The 15,407-nt window shown below is 40.6% G+C and overlaps 1 protein-coding gene across 3 annotated transcripts in view; it reads right to left on the bottom strand.

Moving 5' to 3' along the window:
- Nucleotides 1-12,897, bottom strand: part of Pdzrn4 (PDZ domain containing ring finger 4) — a 400,873-nt gene extending 387,976 nt beyond the window's left edge. For all 3 annotated transcript variants that reach the window (XM_070034743.1, XM_070034771.1, XM_070034751.1), the window contains exons 1-2: nt 12,813-12,897; nt 11,720-11,784 (exon numbers count right to left, since the gene is read on the bottom strand). The gene's annotated coding sequence lies outside the window, so the exon portion shown is untranslated. The remainder of the gene's footprint in view (nt 1-11,719; nt 11,785-12,812) is intronic.
- Nucleotides 12,898-15,407: the final 2,510 nt, after the last annotated feature.

The following is a 15,407-nucleotide window of genomic DNA, read 5'->3' as shown; positions in this document are numbered from 1 at the left end:
CAGCCGGCAACAGGCACCACCCCTTTCGTTTTGCTCATGTGTAGAAATGGGCAAGGTGTAAAGTAACTTTGGCTAGAATCAAAGGAAGGTTGGACAAATGGGACTGCATGAAGCTGTAGAGCTTCTGCATGGCAAAGGACATAGCTAGCAAGATCAATAGAAAGCAGCCCATGGATTGGGAGAAGATCTTCACTAGCCATACAACAGACAAGGGTCTCATAACTAAAATATACTTAGAACTCAAAAAATTAAATCCCCCAACAACAAATCCTCAAAGAAACAACCACCTGATTAATAAGTGACCTAAAGACTTAAAGAGAAACTTCTCTGAAGAGGAATAGAATGGCCAATAGACACATGAAGAAATGCTCAACCTCTCTAGCCATAAAAGAATTGCAAATCAAAACAACATTGAGATTCCACCTCACCCCAGTTAGAGTGGCTATAATCAAGAACTCTTAATAACAACAGATGCTGGAGGGTATGGGGACAGAAGGGAACCTTACAGCATTGTTGGTGGGAGTGTAAACTTGTTCAACCACTTTGGAAAGCAGTATGGAGGTTCCTCAAAAGACTTCACATAGAGCTCCCGTATGACCCAGCAATCCCACTTTGGGGCATTTACCCAAATGATCACAAACAAGACCAAGCTACCAGCACAACTATGTTTATTGCAGCATTATTTATTATAGCTAAGATATGGAAGCAACCCAGATGACCCTCAGTAGATGAATGGATCAAGAAAATGTGGTATATATACACAATGGAATTCTATGCCTCCATCAGAAAGAATGACATTGCCCCATTTGTTAGGAAATGGAAAAACTTGGAAAAAATTATATTAAGTGAAGTAAGCCAGGCCCAAAGAAACATAGGTCCCATGGTTTCCCTTATTTGTGATAACTACTACATGTGTAGAACAACAGAAAAGTCCAAAAGCCATGTACATAAGACCATATAAGATGATGTTAAGTGAAATGAACCCCAAGATAGGGACACAAATGTCTTTTTTCTTTCTTGCTCTTCTTTCTAATAGATAATGTACCATGTGATTTTTTTTTTGTTTCTTTGTACGTTCCTTCCCAATGGTATTATAACCCCTATTTATTTTCACTGTATTTGATGTCAGTGCCCTGCATCTTGTATATACACTTCTCTAATCTGGGGAGGGGAAGGGAAAAAATGCTTAAATAAAGACACAGGATGACCCATTGTAACAATGAGGTGTACAAGACACTATGTTGAAAATCAACTTTACAACTTCGGTGGTGGGAGGGATAATTGTGGAGGTGGGATGGAAAGGATGGTAGGGGGAAACAAAGGAGGAGGCAACAATGCTCAATAGGAAATGTACTCATTACCTTGTTCATGTAACTGTAACTCCTGTGTACAGCATTTTTACAATAAAAAAAACACACACACACAAAAAGCATTCAATAAAATTCTGATTTTTTAAAAGTTTAAATCTTATTTTACCCGAGTCTGGAACTTCATCTATCTCTTAAAGCGTAATAGGCAATGTATTGACTAAATGTTTGCTTTTTGTTTTGGTGTTGGTCCTAGAGCCTGAACTCAGGGCCTGGGCACTTTCCTTGAGCTCTTTTTGCTCAAGGCTAGCATTCTATCACTTGGTTTCTACGTCCAGCTTTCTGATGGAGATCAGAGTTTCACTATTGACTTTGCTGCCCAGGATGGCTTTGAATCTTGATGAATCTCAGCCTCCTGAGCATTACAAGTTTAAGCTATTAGGGTTTACCTTCTAAGATAATTTAAAAATAGCAAAATCGGGGGAGGGGGGACCAAGATGGCGACGGAGCAGTAGGGAAACGCCACAGCTCTCTCCAACCAAAAAGAGAGTTCGAGTTCCAACGCTTAATCTCCCCAAGAGACCGACAACAACAAAAAGACGAACACTCAGAGAAAAACCAGAGGCGGAGAATAACAAAAAAAGAAAGAGATGAGACGAAGAATTTCAGAACAGAGAAAAGAGAAGACCCCTCCCCAAACCTTTACTGGCCGCGCGGCAGTGCGCCAAGCCGCCGGCCAGCCGGCCCGGCGGGGGCTGCGGGAGCCCCAGAGACACAGCAGAGACACAGGGGGCCACTTTCAGATCACCAGGTACTGGTTTGCAGAACAGCGGATCGCCAGGAACAGAGAAACCTACCAGCCGGGAGTCTCCACGAGAATCCCACCCCCACCCCTCACTCTCCAACTGAGCAGAGAGGCTCCATCCCGCCAAAGCTGCTTGGCACCAGCAGCGCGACAAAGGGACCTGTCCACAGCAGGGCGCTCTGGCCCCAGAGGTACCGCGAAGAAGCTGCCTGAGCATGGACACTTTTGACCCGACAGCTTCGACAGAGGCAGAGACAGAAAAGAATCACACAGAGCCACCACCGCCCAACCCAGCCCGGATTGCAACAACAACTGGCGACCTACACCACACAGAAACAACCAGCTCCAGGGTGAGTACCCCACAGGGGAAGTGTATCCCTCAAGGGAAACCAGAGCTGGAGGGAATCCCCAGACCCTGACCTAGACTCCCTACCCCAACACCCGGACCACAGGACCCACTAAAACTGGGAACTGTTTGAGAGCTCCACCAGCCCGTGGAGCACACTCAGCTGGCCAGGCTAGAGCAAGAGCACCCCTGGAAGGGACCTTAAATGCCCAAGCCAGGAACAGCGCCCCTGGGTCAAGACTACCAACAGTAGAAGAAATTTGAACTGTGTCCCCCAGGCTGTATAACGTAGGTGGTATACACATCAGCACAGGCCTAACGAGTGCTCTCCAGGCTGCATAACCTAGGTGGTACACACATCAGCACAGGCCTAACAAGCGCGCTCCAGGCTGGGGCCGGAACCAGGCCCGGAAATCCAGCGCCTGAACAACACAACCAGCTCCTCCCAACTGAAGTAAAAAGCTGAGCATATGCCTCAACAGAGGGGAGAAAACCAGGAAACAACACTCCCCGGGAAGCACGCCTGTGACAACAAAAGACCTGGAGGCCCAGGACAAGAGAAGCCCAAACCCCACCAAAACTCCACCCATATACCCTAGACTGGGAATTGGGCAACACAGGCTGCCAGCACCTGATAGTAAGCAGGAGCTCAGACTGTTAAGGCGGCTCAGCAATAGAGTGATAGTCTTGGATGTATGAGGCCCTGGATCTGATTCCTCAGCATCACAAAAGCAAAAAGGGTCAGAAGTGGTGCTGTGGCTCAAATGGTAGGGTGCCAGCCTTGAGCTGAAAAGCTGAGGGACAGCACCCAAACCTAGAGTTCAAGCCCACAATCAGCCCAAAACAAACAAACAAAAACACATCAGGAGCCCATAGCAGACTCCAGTATTTGGGAGAGTGCATCCAGAGCATCTGTTCTTCACAAGAGCACCCGTAGGAGCAAACACAAGCAGTCTAGGCTGCTCAACCCTTCCAAAGGCGGGAACTGCCAGCAATCTACAGCAGAGAGCTGAGAATCCTAAGTAAGTCAGAATAGCAGCTGGAAATAGGCTCCCAACAGAACCCAGATCAGGCACAGACTCTCTCTACCAATACAGAATCAGCAACCAAGCAAAGACAGACACACCAAAACAAAATTGAAGAGCAGTCTCCTGAACCTCCATGCGAAAATCACAGAGAAAAATCACAAGGTTTACCACCACCCAGGAAAGCAAGCTCACCTCAAAAGCCAGCAGCCACGCAGGGGAGAGCCCCAATGGGAGCAAAGCAGGAATGGAAGACAAAAGCTACATCCAAGGGTTGCTGGAGGCAATGACTCAAGAAATAAAGCGAGAAATTGATCAGATATTGAAAGAACACAAGGATGAACTATCCAAAGAGATACAGGGTATCAAACAAGAGATGCATGCAAATATAAAAGCTGCACAAACCTCAGTAAGAAGTGAGATAAACGCCAAATTAGAGGTAATGCATACCTCATTGAGAGGTGAGATCAGTACTCTGAGAACCAACATTGAATCCATAAAGGGATCCATTTCCTCCATGCAAACCACAATAGAAGCCACTGTCAACAGAGTGAATGAAATGAAAGGTAGAGTGTCAGATACAGAAGACAGAATACACCATCTGGACCAAAAAGTGACAGATATGGAAAAATCACTCAAATTAAACCAAAGGGAAATTCAAGAGCAAGCAGATAATGCTAAAAAATTTAACCTTCGCATAATTGGAGTGGACGAAGGTGAGGAATTCCAGAGCAAGGGAATGCAACACCTATTTAACAAGATAATCAATGAAAATTTTCCCCACCTCAAAAACGACCATCTTAACTACATCACAAAAGCTTATCGAACACCCAACAAGCAAGACCCCAGGAGAAACACTTCTAGACACATTATAGTAAAAATGATAGATCTGAATAATAAGGAAACAATCCTGCATGCAGCAAAAATGAAGAAGGAGCTATACTACAACGGGGAAAAAATAAGAATTACTGCAGATCTCTCCACACAAACAATGAATGCAAGAAAAGCCTGGGAAAGCACCATACGAGGAGTCCTGAGAGCCAATAACTGCCAACCCAGACTGATATACCCGGCAAAGCTAGCATTCACATTCGATGGAGAACTGAAAACTTTTAATAGCAAAGAAAAACTAAATGAATACATAAACATTAAGCCAGCATTACAAAGAATTTTAAGAGGGGGGACACAACCTGAAGAAAGCAACCAGGAACTGGGGCCTGCCCCAAACAGGCTTTACTCAAAGTCTAACTGAGCAAGCACAGGAGGAAAGGAAAGAAGAAAAACTTAGGAAAACGGAATGGCAGGGACAACAATGCATCTCTCTATACTTTCTCTTAATATAAATGGGCTGAATTCGCCAATTAAAAGAAAACGAACTGAGGACTGGATAAGAAAACAAGACCCATCCATCTGTTGCCTTCAGGAGACCCACCTCTCAGCCAAACATACAAACAAACTCAGAGTAAAGGGGTGGAAAAGGATCTACCAATCAAACGCCCCCAGTAAGAAAGCAGGTGTAGCTATCCTGATATCTGACAAAATAAACTTTTCATTAAAATCAGTACAGAAAGACAAGGACGGACACTACATATTAATAAAGGGAACAATCCAAGAGGAGGATATAACCATCATCAACTTATATGCCCCAAATATTGGTGCACCCAGATATGTCAAACAAATGCTCTCAAACTTACAGAATAAAATAGATCCCAATACGATAATACTAGGAGACTTTAACACACCACTCTCACCAAAGGACAGGTCTACCAACCAGAGGATTGGCAAAGAAGCTACCGAATTAAGAGAGGCCATACTTCAAGCGGAATTAACTGACATCTACCGAGTATTTCACCCTAAAACAACACAGTACACATTCTTCTCAGCAGCTCACGGAACTTTCTCCAAAATAGACCATATCATAGTTCATGCAAGGAACTTAAGCAAATACAAAGGAATCGACATAATCCCCTGTATCCTATCTGACCACAGTGGAATCAAGCTAGCTCTCAATAACAAAGCATACCGCAGAAATTTCTCTAATACATGGAAATTGAACAGCACCCTCCTTAACAATGCCTGGATAACAGAAGAGATCAGAGAAGAAATAAAGCATTTCCTACAACTCAATGAAAATGAAAACACCTCACAAAGAAACTTGTGGGACACAGCAAAAGCAGTCCTGAGGGGCAAATTTATTGCCCTCAGTGCCCACATCAAGAGAATGGAGACAGACCAAGTAAATAATCTCATGTTGCAATTAAAACAGCTAGAAAAACAAGAAAAAATGGGACCTAAAGCTACTAGACAAAGCCAGATAACCAAATTAAAAGCAGAGATTAACCAATTAGAAAACCAGAAAACCATAACCAAAATAAACCAAACAAAAAGCTGGTTCTTTGAAAAAATAAACAAAATTGATGGCCCATTGGCTAGATTAATTAAAAAAAGAAGAGAGGAAACCCATATTAATAGGATTAGGGATGCCACGGGAAACATCACAACACGTACCCAAGATATCCAAACAATTCTAACAGACTACTTTCAAAAGCTATACTCTCTAAAGGAAGAAAATTGGGCAGAAATGGATGCATTTTTAGAGAAATACAAGTTGCCCAAACTGAGCAAAGAAGAAGTTAACCAATTAAATAAGCCAATATCCTATAATGAGATACAGGAAGCTATCAAAAGTCTTCCAACAAAAAAAAGCCCAGGACCAGATGGATTCACAGCAGAATTCTATAAGACCTTTAAACAAGAACTAATACCCATACTCCTCAAGCTCTTCAGAGAAACAGAGAAGGAGGGAGCTATCCCAAACTCATTCTACGAAGCCAATATCACACTCATCCCCAAACCAGGCAAAGACCCAACCAAAAAGGAGAATTACAGGCCAATCTCCTTGATGAACACAGATGCAAAGATCCTTAACAAGATTCTAGCTAACAGAATCCAGAAACACATAAAAAAAATAATTCACTATGACCAGGTAGGCTTCATCCCAGAGACACAGGGATGGTTTAACATACGTAAGTCAATAAATGTAATCCAACATATCAACAGAGCCAAGGTCAAGAATCACATGATTATCGCCACAGATGCAGAAAAGGCCTTTGACAAAATTCAACATTCATTCATGCTAAAAGCTCTGGAGAAAATAGGAATAGAAGGAACATTTCTAAAAACAATAAAAGCCATTTATGACAGACCAATAGCCAATATTATACTTAATGGGGAAAAGCTACAACCAATTCTCCTAAAATCAGGAACAAGGCAAGGATGCCCACTGTCTCCACTCCTCTTCAATATAGTCCTAGAACCCTTAGCCAGGGCAATAAGGCAAGAAAAAGACATTAAAGGGATCCGCATAGGGAAAGAAGAAGTTAAGCTCTCCCTTTTTGCAGACGACATGATACTATACCTCCACGATCCCAAAAACTCCATCCCCAAACTCTTAGAAATCATAAATCACTTTGGCAAAATAGCAGGATACAAAATAAACCCACAAAAATCAGTTGCCTTCCTATACACTGATAATGTACAGGAAGAGAGGGAAATAAAGGGAGCAACCCCATTCACAATAACCTCCCGAAAAATAAAATATTTAGGAATTAACCTAACCAAAGATGTAAAAGAACTATTTAATGAGAACTATAAAAAGTTAAAGAAAGAAATTGCAGAAGACACTAGGAAATGGAAAGACCTCCCATGCTCTTGGATAGGCCGACTTAATATAGTAAAGATGGTAATACTTCCAAAACTAATATACAAATTCAACGCAATTCCTATTAAAATCCCAATGACGTACATCACTGAAATACAGAAAACAGTCCAAAAATTCATATGGAACAACAAAAGACCTAGAATAGCCAAAACAATTCTAGGGGATAAAGACAATATGGGAGGGCTATCCATGCCGAACTTCAAACTCTACTACAGAGCTATAATAACAAAGACAGCATGGTACTGGCACAAAAACAGACCCGAAGACCAATGGAACAGAATAGAAGATCCAGAAATAAATCCACAGGCCTACAGCCAGCTGATATTCGACAAAGGAGCCAAAGACATACAATGGAAGAAACACAGCCTCTTCAACCGCTGGTGCTGGGAAAACTGGGCAGCCACATGCAGAAAACTAAAAGTGGACCCCAGCCTGTCACCATGCAACAACATCAACTCAAAATGGATTAAAGACCTTAACATTAAACCTGAATCTCTGAAACTACTGCAGGACAGAGTAGGAGAGACACTTGAACTAATAGGCACAGGAAGGAACTTCCTGAACAGAGTCCCAGGGTCACAACAAGTTGGAGAGAGACTCGACAAATGGGACTACCTTAAAATAAAAAGCTTCTGCACAGATAAAGCTATCGCAACCAAGCTAGAAAGACAACCAACTAATTGGGAAAAAATATTTACCAGCAATATATCAGACAAGGGGTTAACATCCTGTATATACAGGGAACTCAAGAAACTAATCCCTCCCAAACCTAACAAACCAATTACCAAATGGGCAAGGGAACTAAAGAGGGGCTTCTCAAATGAAGAAATAAAAATGGCAAAGAAACACATGAGGAAATGTTCATCATCCCTGGTGGTGAAGGAAATGCAAATAAAGACAACCCTGAGATACCACCTTACCCCAGTCAGAATGTCCCACATCCACAAATCAGCCAACGACAAATGCTGGAGGGGATGTGGAGAACGAGGAACGCTATTACACTGCTGGTGGGAATGTACACTCATACAACCACTGGAGGGTCCTTAGAAAGCTAAAGATTGACCTCCCTTACGACCCAGTCATACCACTTCTAGGCATCTACCCTGAACAACAGGAACCAATATACAAGGACACGTGCACCTCCATGTTTATTGCAGCACTGTTCGCAATAGCTAGGATATGGAAACAACCTAGATGCCCCACCACAGATGAATGGATCCAAAAATTGTGGTATCTATACACAATGGAATATTATGCAGCCATTAGAAATGACAAAATAATGGCATTTGCAGGGAAATGGATGGAGCTAGAAGGAATCATGTTGAGCGAGGTAAGCCAAGAACGAAGAGACAAACAGTACATGGTCTCCCTGATAAGTGGATGCTAAATCCAAAATGTTAGGTGATATGACAAAACTAACAGGACTTAAGAAACAAAGAACTCCCACTCATCTGGTTGAACCACTACCAAATATCCCCATGCTGCTGATCACATATATGGTATATAACATGTGAGCACCGTTATATATTACAGAATGTGATAGACAATTTGCTCCAGGAAAGTTAGAATGAACTTGTGACTTTAAATGAGCATCATTATTCCACAATACTGTGAATTACCGGAAATTAAGTAATCACTTAATCACAATCAAAAAAAAAAAAAAAAAAAAAGAACCTTGGTGAAGGGAGGGAGGGTGGGGATGGTAGGGGGAAAACAATGGAGGGGGTAACAATGCTCAAGAGGAAGTGTACTCATTACCTCACTCATGTAACTGTAACCCTCTGTATAGTATCTTTACAATAAAAAAATTTTTAAAAAATAGCAAAATCGGATATTAAAAAAAGAAAATGCATAGATTCCATGATAACTGATAATATGAAGGAAAAATAATTCTCTTAAGACATGTATATTAGTAAAACCATGCTTTTATTTAATTGGATAAGGTAGATCGAGACTCATAATACATTTTCATACTATAACATCCTCCCAAACAATTTTCAGAAATAATAGGTTGGTGCTAGTGGCATGTGCCTGGCAAAAGGCCAGTGTCTTTCCTCTTGTTTTTTTAACCTTTTTAGATGTAAGTACTTTAGATTGCTGTTGCTGCCAATACAGAGCCCTAGACTGAAGGCCTGAGTCCTCTCCCTTAGCTTCTTCATGCCAGAAGGTGTTTGTTTATTTATGTAAAAACTCACCACGAAGCTACATCTCTAGCTCTATTCTGTGTTTTAGCAGGAGAGTTTTAGTTGTTTCATTTGGTACTAGGGCTTTGACTCTCTAGACAGGCACTCTACCACTGAGCCACAACGGAGCCCACTTTAACTAGTTTAAGAGCTCAAATTTGTATATCAAAAAAATAAAATTTGTTCTTATGGAAGCTGTAATACTGAACTGCAACTCCTTTATACAAGACTTAAAGAAAACAAAAATAAATAAATAGTCTAAAATTTTAGTTGGCTTCAAAGGATAACTTCATTGTAGGTAGAATTCTTGTATGAGTACTAACAAGGATTTAGGATAATCTTCAAATTGTAGTCTTTGTATCAATGAGCATGCCATAAAGCCTACTAGTTTAAAAGGTACAGTTCAAATTACATGCAAAATCTTTTCTTTCTCATGTCTTTTTAGTTTTTGTCTGGTCCTGGGCTTAAATTCAGGGCTTGGATGCTGTCTTAAGGCCACAATTCCACTTCTGGCTTTTGGATGGTTCATTAAAGGTAAGTGTCTCCCCCAACTTTCCTCCTCATCCTGGCTTTGAACTGGAATCCTCAGATTTCAGCCACCTGAGTAGCTAGGATTACAGGTGTGAGCCACCAGCATCTGGTGTCATTTTGAGTTTTCTAAAGACACTTTTTTTTTTTTCAAACCCAGTAAACCTATTTATTGGATAGTTTGGAAGTTCATTTTCAGGAAGTTGGTTTTTTCCTTCCTATTAGGGATTTTAATGCTATTGGCATTAACTGTGTTTAAGGTTCCACGGGATGAGACTTTGCCATTGGACTAACTCTTCTCATTGCTCCCTAGATCCTGGGCTAAGAATGGGCAATCAGCCAATCAATCTCAAGGATGAGTTTAAGCTCTCTCTTGCTCAGTATGCAAAACAGCCAAGCCTCTAGATATCAGGATTAACTTAATTTCCTGTCTCTAAAAATAATCAGTGCTTCTCCCCTAAATGTGAATAAATATTTACATTAATGAGGAAAATCTGTTGATACTCACTTAATACCAGTGTTTTGTCTTCATTACTTTTCATTGGAAGTTGCTTGTGCGGTTAAAAAAAATTATAATCACCAGCACTTTAAATGGAGTGTGAAGTTAGGATTCCTTTCTGTGAATGTTTTTTTGAACCTGTGGTGAGATTCCACATTTTTGGTTCTGAATAGTTCCCTCTTTTCCACATTATTTCATGCATTTGGTTTCATAACATTTTCTAAGTTTTTACATATGGCTTCAGAAACACATCCTTAATTGCAAAGCCCAAAACTGAAAGACACAGCTTAACTTTGCTGTTGTATGAATGGAAATATGTTCTTGGAGAGGGGGTAGTTCTGCCGTTAAGCATTCTTCCCTTCAATTGTTTAGAGGCTTAAGACAAAGGAGCAAACTTTAAAGTACAAAAAAGTAAAATTGGGTTGTATAAAAGAATTATTCAGTAAGTTAAAATTTTGGCTGAATGATGATTTTGTTCTTACATTCTAAAGTGTAGTGTGGTATATACAAATTTTCCACCTCTGTTGGCATTTCTGAATATTTAATAAATAGTACTTGGGTAAATATGATTATTGCTTACTGCTGAGGTACTTGAGCCAAGTCAGAAAAAAAATCTCAGTGTCTAAAGACTAAAATTCCATATGTTTGAAAACCTCTTGGAAATAGCAGAATGATAGTGAGTGTTAGACAAGGGTATTTGGGGTATGCATGAACTCCTGAATCTAATACTGTATAGTTGTTAGGATATTAATTGCCCAGATTCTAGAATGTTCCAAAGTTACGTGTCTTCTATGTATTAGTATTCACAAGGTAAGTGTCTTTTATGCATTAGTATTCACAAGGTACAAAGAAGAGACTCCAGTAACCTAAGAAGGACCTGCCTAGCTATTGACACCTAAGGAGAAATCGTTCAGGTGCTTAGTTATTTTGAATAGCTCAGTTAGTTTTTAATTTCCCCCAGTGATAGGAGATGATGCCATTCCATGGGACAGGACCCAATTGTCTGTGTGTCTGTGTGTCTGTGTATGTGTGCATGTACGTGCAGGCACACATGTGCTAGGGCTTGAATTCAGGGCCTAGCACTCTCACTTCGTTTTTTTTTATTTTTTTGCTCCAGGCTGGTACTCTACCACTTGAGCTAAACTTCAATTCTTCTTTTTTTGCTGGCTAACTGGAGATGAGTCTCATGGACTTTTCTGCCAGGCTGGCTTTGAGTCAAGATCCTCAGATCTTACCCTCCTATTAGCTAGTCATAAGCTACTAGCGCCTGTCTATATTGGTTTTTTTTTCAGTGGAAAATCTTACCTGAACTTAGCTGTCCTTCCTTATGAGTTAGAAGATCCAAATACTTGACATCACAAAAAAATATTCTGCAGAAAAACAACATAAAAATAAAGTTAAAAGTAAAATGGTAGATTGAAAAATATAAGGAGCAATATAACACACAATAAGCAGTATTCCCTCTTACATATAAAGAAATGACAAAACATAATAGAAAAACTGATAAAATATTTTTTTAACAGGACATCTACAAACAAAGGAATGCAAATCAGAAAGATCACATAAAGGAATCTGGTGCCAGTAGCTCATGCTTTTAATCCTAGCTATTCAGGAGATTGAGATCTGAGGATCCAAAGACATCTCAGGAACGAAAGTCCATGAGACTCTTAACTCCAATTAACATCCAAAATGTTAGAGAAGAAGGAGCGATAGCTCCAATGGTAGAGTGCCAAGAAAACCTCTCAGGGACAGCACCCAGGCCCTGAGTTCAAGCCACAACACTGGCAGAGCAAAAGTAAGTAAGTAAATAAATAATCTGGAGGCAGTTAAACAATTTACAGTATGTTAAACTACAGCAGCTAAGTTTCAAGCAGTTTCAGTGTTTGAAGGTGTTTAGAACAGCTCAGGAACTTTCCATAGTTATGTAACTTGCCTTAGTTATATAAATGTAAGGAAACTAGGCATCCATTGCCACAGAGAGATTATGTAAAACAGAAATGATACCCACAAATATTTCTGGGACCAGGAAGTTGGCCGGCAGGTCAGCCAACTACAGAAAACAGGCTTCCTCTACAATGAGCTCCTGTTCTCTGCTCTATGGAGTGTGTCCTGTGGACACATGTACCATTGTTGCTAGATTTGTCAGAATTTTGCGAACAACCCTCAGTCCAATATGGCACGTGAAGTTAACTGACAGGTAGTTAAACTATGATTTACAGACCAAAAGAAGCCTATAGTTGTGGCAACTTAAAGCCCGACTTGGTGTAAACTGTAAAATGTCAGAGGACTTCATTTTTTAAATTAATCCCTGAAGCAAAAGACTATTTCTCAGCTTCCTTGGGAGGTAGACAGAACTTCTGGATTTCAGGAAGTTTCATTTAAAATAGCCAGGACCTACCCTCAGCCTCTTCTGTGCCCTTCCTTGTTCAACTGTCTTGAACAATTTTGGTCCTTGAGGAGAAAGATAAGAGTCACACTTCAGGAATGAGACAGTGGTGAGCCGGACAGAGCCTGAGATCTGCAAGACATGGTCTGAGCAAGCTATTTCCTGCAAATAGCTCAGTCCCCTCTGGAAACTCATCGTCTCCCTATAATGTCATCAAATTACACCTTCATCAGTGGACTAGCCCTCTGAATGGATCCCATTGAGCTCTTGTGATCCAGTTCCTTCTCAATGATTGGATCCACTCCCGGAGGCCCAAGATTTCAATCCACGAAGAGCCTGTGGGAGAGAGTTCAGATCTAAACACAGTCAATTAGAAAAACAGGAAGTGTATGCCCTTGGTAAGAAGTTTCTTTTTTAACCCGTGGCCAGAAATTCAAAGGAGCTGAAGGTCATATAACTGTGCATTACTCGTTTTTGTGAATTATAAGAACATTCTATAATCTTTGACCTCTGTGTAGGCTTCAGTAAGCTAAAACAGAGAGATAGAAGTAGTAGTTGTAGGACTAATTATGGAAAGTGGGAGGAACTATCAAAATGACATACTGTTAGGGAAACTACATACTATTAATAAAATAACTACCAAAAGCCAGAAATGTGGCTCAAGTGATAGAGTGCTAGTCTTGATCAAACTCAGCACCCTGGCCCTGAGTTCAAGCTCCAGGAGTGGCACTAAATAAATAAATAATTCAAGATATACCACAGGGATCCCAATTATAAGAAAACTGAAGTGGTGATATTAGGGTAACATAATGTAAACTTTAAAGTGGGAAATATTACTGAGGTCTTTGGTAACATCTCATTTTAATATCATAATCTTGTTATGTTTTATTAAGTGAAATCACAGCATTGTATGAAAATGAATCAATCCATTCAAAATTCTTGCTGGCACTGGTGGTGCATAGCTGTAATCCTAGCTCTTCAGGAGTCTGAGATCTGAGGATGGAGGGTCAAAGCCTGCTTGGGCAGGAAACTAACCAGCAAAAAGCTGGAATTGAAGTTGTGTCTCATGTGCATAAAAAAGCCTGAAGACAGCACCCAGTCCCCTAATTCAAGCTTTACCAGCTTAAAAAAATTTAATGAGTTATTTTATTATATGTAGTCTACAATTGTTTCTTACATATCAGTGGTTATGAGAGAAGCTACGTAGAAACAACATGACAATTCAAGAAAATCCATATTAAGGCTCAGATCTATTATAGACCTTTGGAGTTAAGTTCCTGGAGATAATAGTGGAGAACTCTAAACCAAACTAAATCCAGCAGATCCTTGGTATTATTATTCAGGGTTCGCCAAAGGAACAGAACCAGTAGAATGTCTTGGTGAGGGGATTTCTTAGTTTGACTTACATGGTTATAGAGACTGAATGGTTCCCCGGTGGCCATCTGTAAGCCTGGGGAGCTGAGGGGTCCAACAGCTGCTCAGTTAAGAAACAAAAAGCTCTAAGCAAGGCAGATAAATAGTACAGCGAGAATGCAGGTCTGAAGCCTCCCAGAAGAGCATTTCAAGTCCACATCCACATTTGCAGAGTGAAGAACCTGGAGTCTCTTATGTCTGCCAGCCCTGACAGCAACCAATGTGCTCCACTCAAAAAGAATCACGCTGGCATTCCTAGCTCCTTTGTGCTATGCCTGTGCATCTAGGTTTCACATAGAAGGTGGGGTTTCCCCCCACAGTTTGCTCTTAATTCTGGAAATACAAACACTAGAGGTTGCTTTTTTTTTTTTTTTTTTTTTTTTTTTTTTTTTTTTTTTTTTTGGCCATGGGGCTTGAACTCCAGGCCTGGGCGCTGTCCCTCAGCTCTTCAGCTCACGGCTAGCACTCTACCACTTGAGACACAGCACCACTTCCAGTTTTCTGGTGGTTTATTGGAGATGAGTTTCATGGCTTTGAACTGCCCAGGCTGGCTTTGAACTGCAATCCTCAGATCTCAGCCTCCCGAGTAGCTAGGATTACAGGTGTGAACCATGGGTGCCTGGCTAAAGGTTGCTTTTTTTTTAAATCAATTTTCTAGGTGAATCTTGATCCAGTCAAATGGGCAACCAAGATCACCATGGTAACTTTAAAAGTCTGATTTCTGGCAAATACCAAGCTGCTTTCAGTCAGAATACTAACTGCTCAGCTCTCTCTCCTTCCATGATTTTACTGGTTTATTTCTTTAAAGCCAGACTACTTCAAATATACATCTTAGAATTTTTCTTTTTTAAAAAAAGTCTTATATTTATGTGGTTATACAAAGGGTTTTAATTCAACATGTCAGTTTATGAGTCCAATGCATCTCGATCAACGTCACCCCTTCCATCATTTTCCCTCATCTTCCCCAACCCCCCTCCTCCCCTCAAGTTGCCTACTTCCATTTTCATATATGTTCATGGAATATTATGGCTGCATTCTTCCACTCTTCCTCTCTCCATTTGTTTGCCTCCGCTGATTTTTTTTTTCTAAATAGGAATTGCCAGATTTTCTGTGGTTTTGTTTTAAAGTGGTTGCATATTTTAAGATTTGAAATTTTAGAAATTACATTAGAACTTTCTAGAAACCTAGGGGTCT

Source organism: Dipodomys merriami, unplaced genomic scaffold (genome assembly GCF_024711535.1).
Source record: "Dipodomys merriami isolate MVZ:Mamm:240054 unplaced genomic scaffold, mDipMer1.0.p SCAF_10, whole genome shotgun sequence".
Classification (NCBI taxonomy): Eukaryota; Metazoa; Chordata; class Mammalia; order Rodentia; family Heteromyidae; genus Dipodomys; species Dipodomys merriami.
Note: the sequence above shows the minus strand (reverse complement) of the source record. Positions and strands in the feature narration are given on the sequence as shown.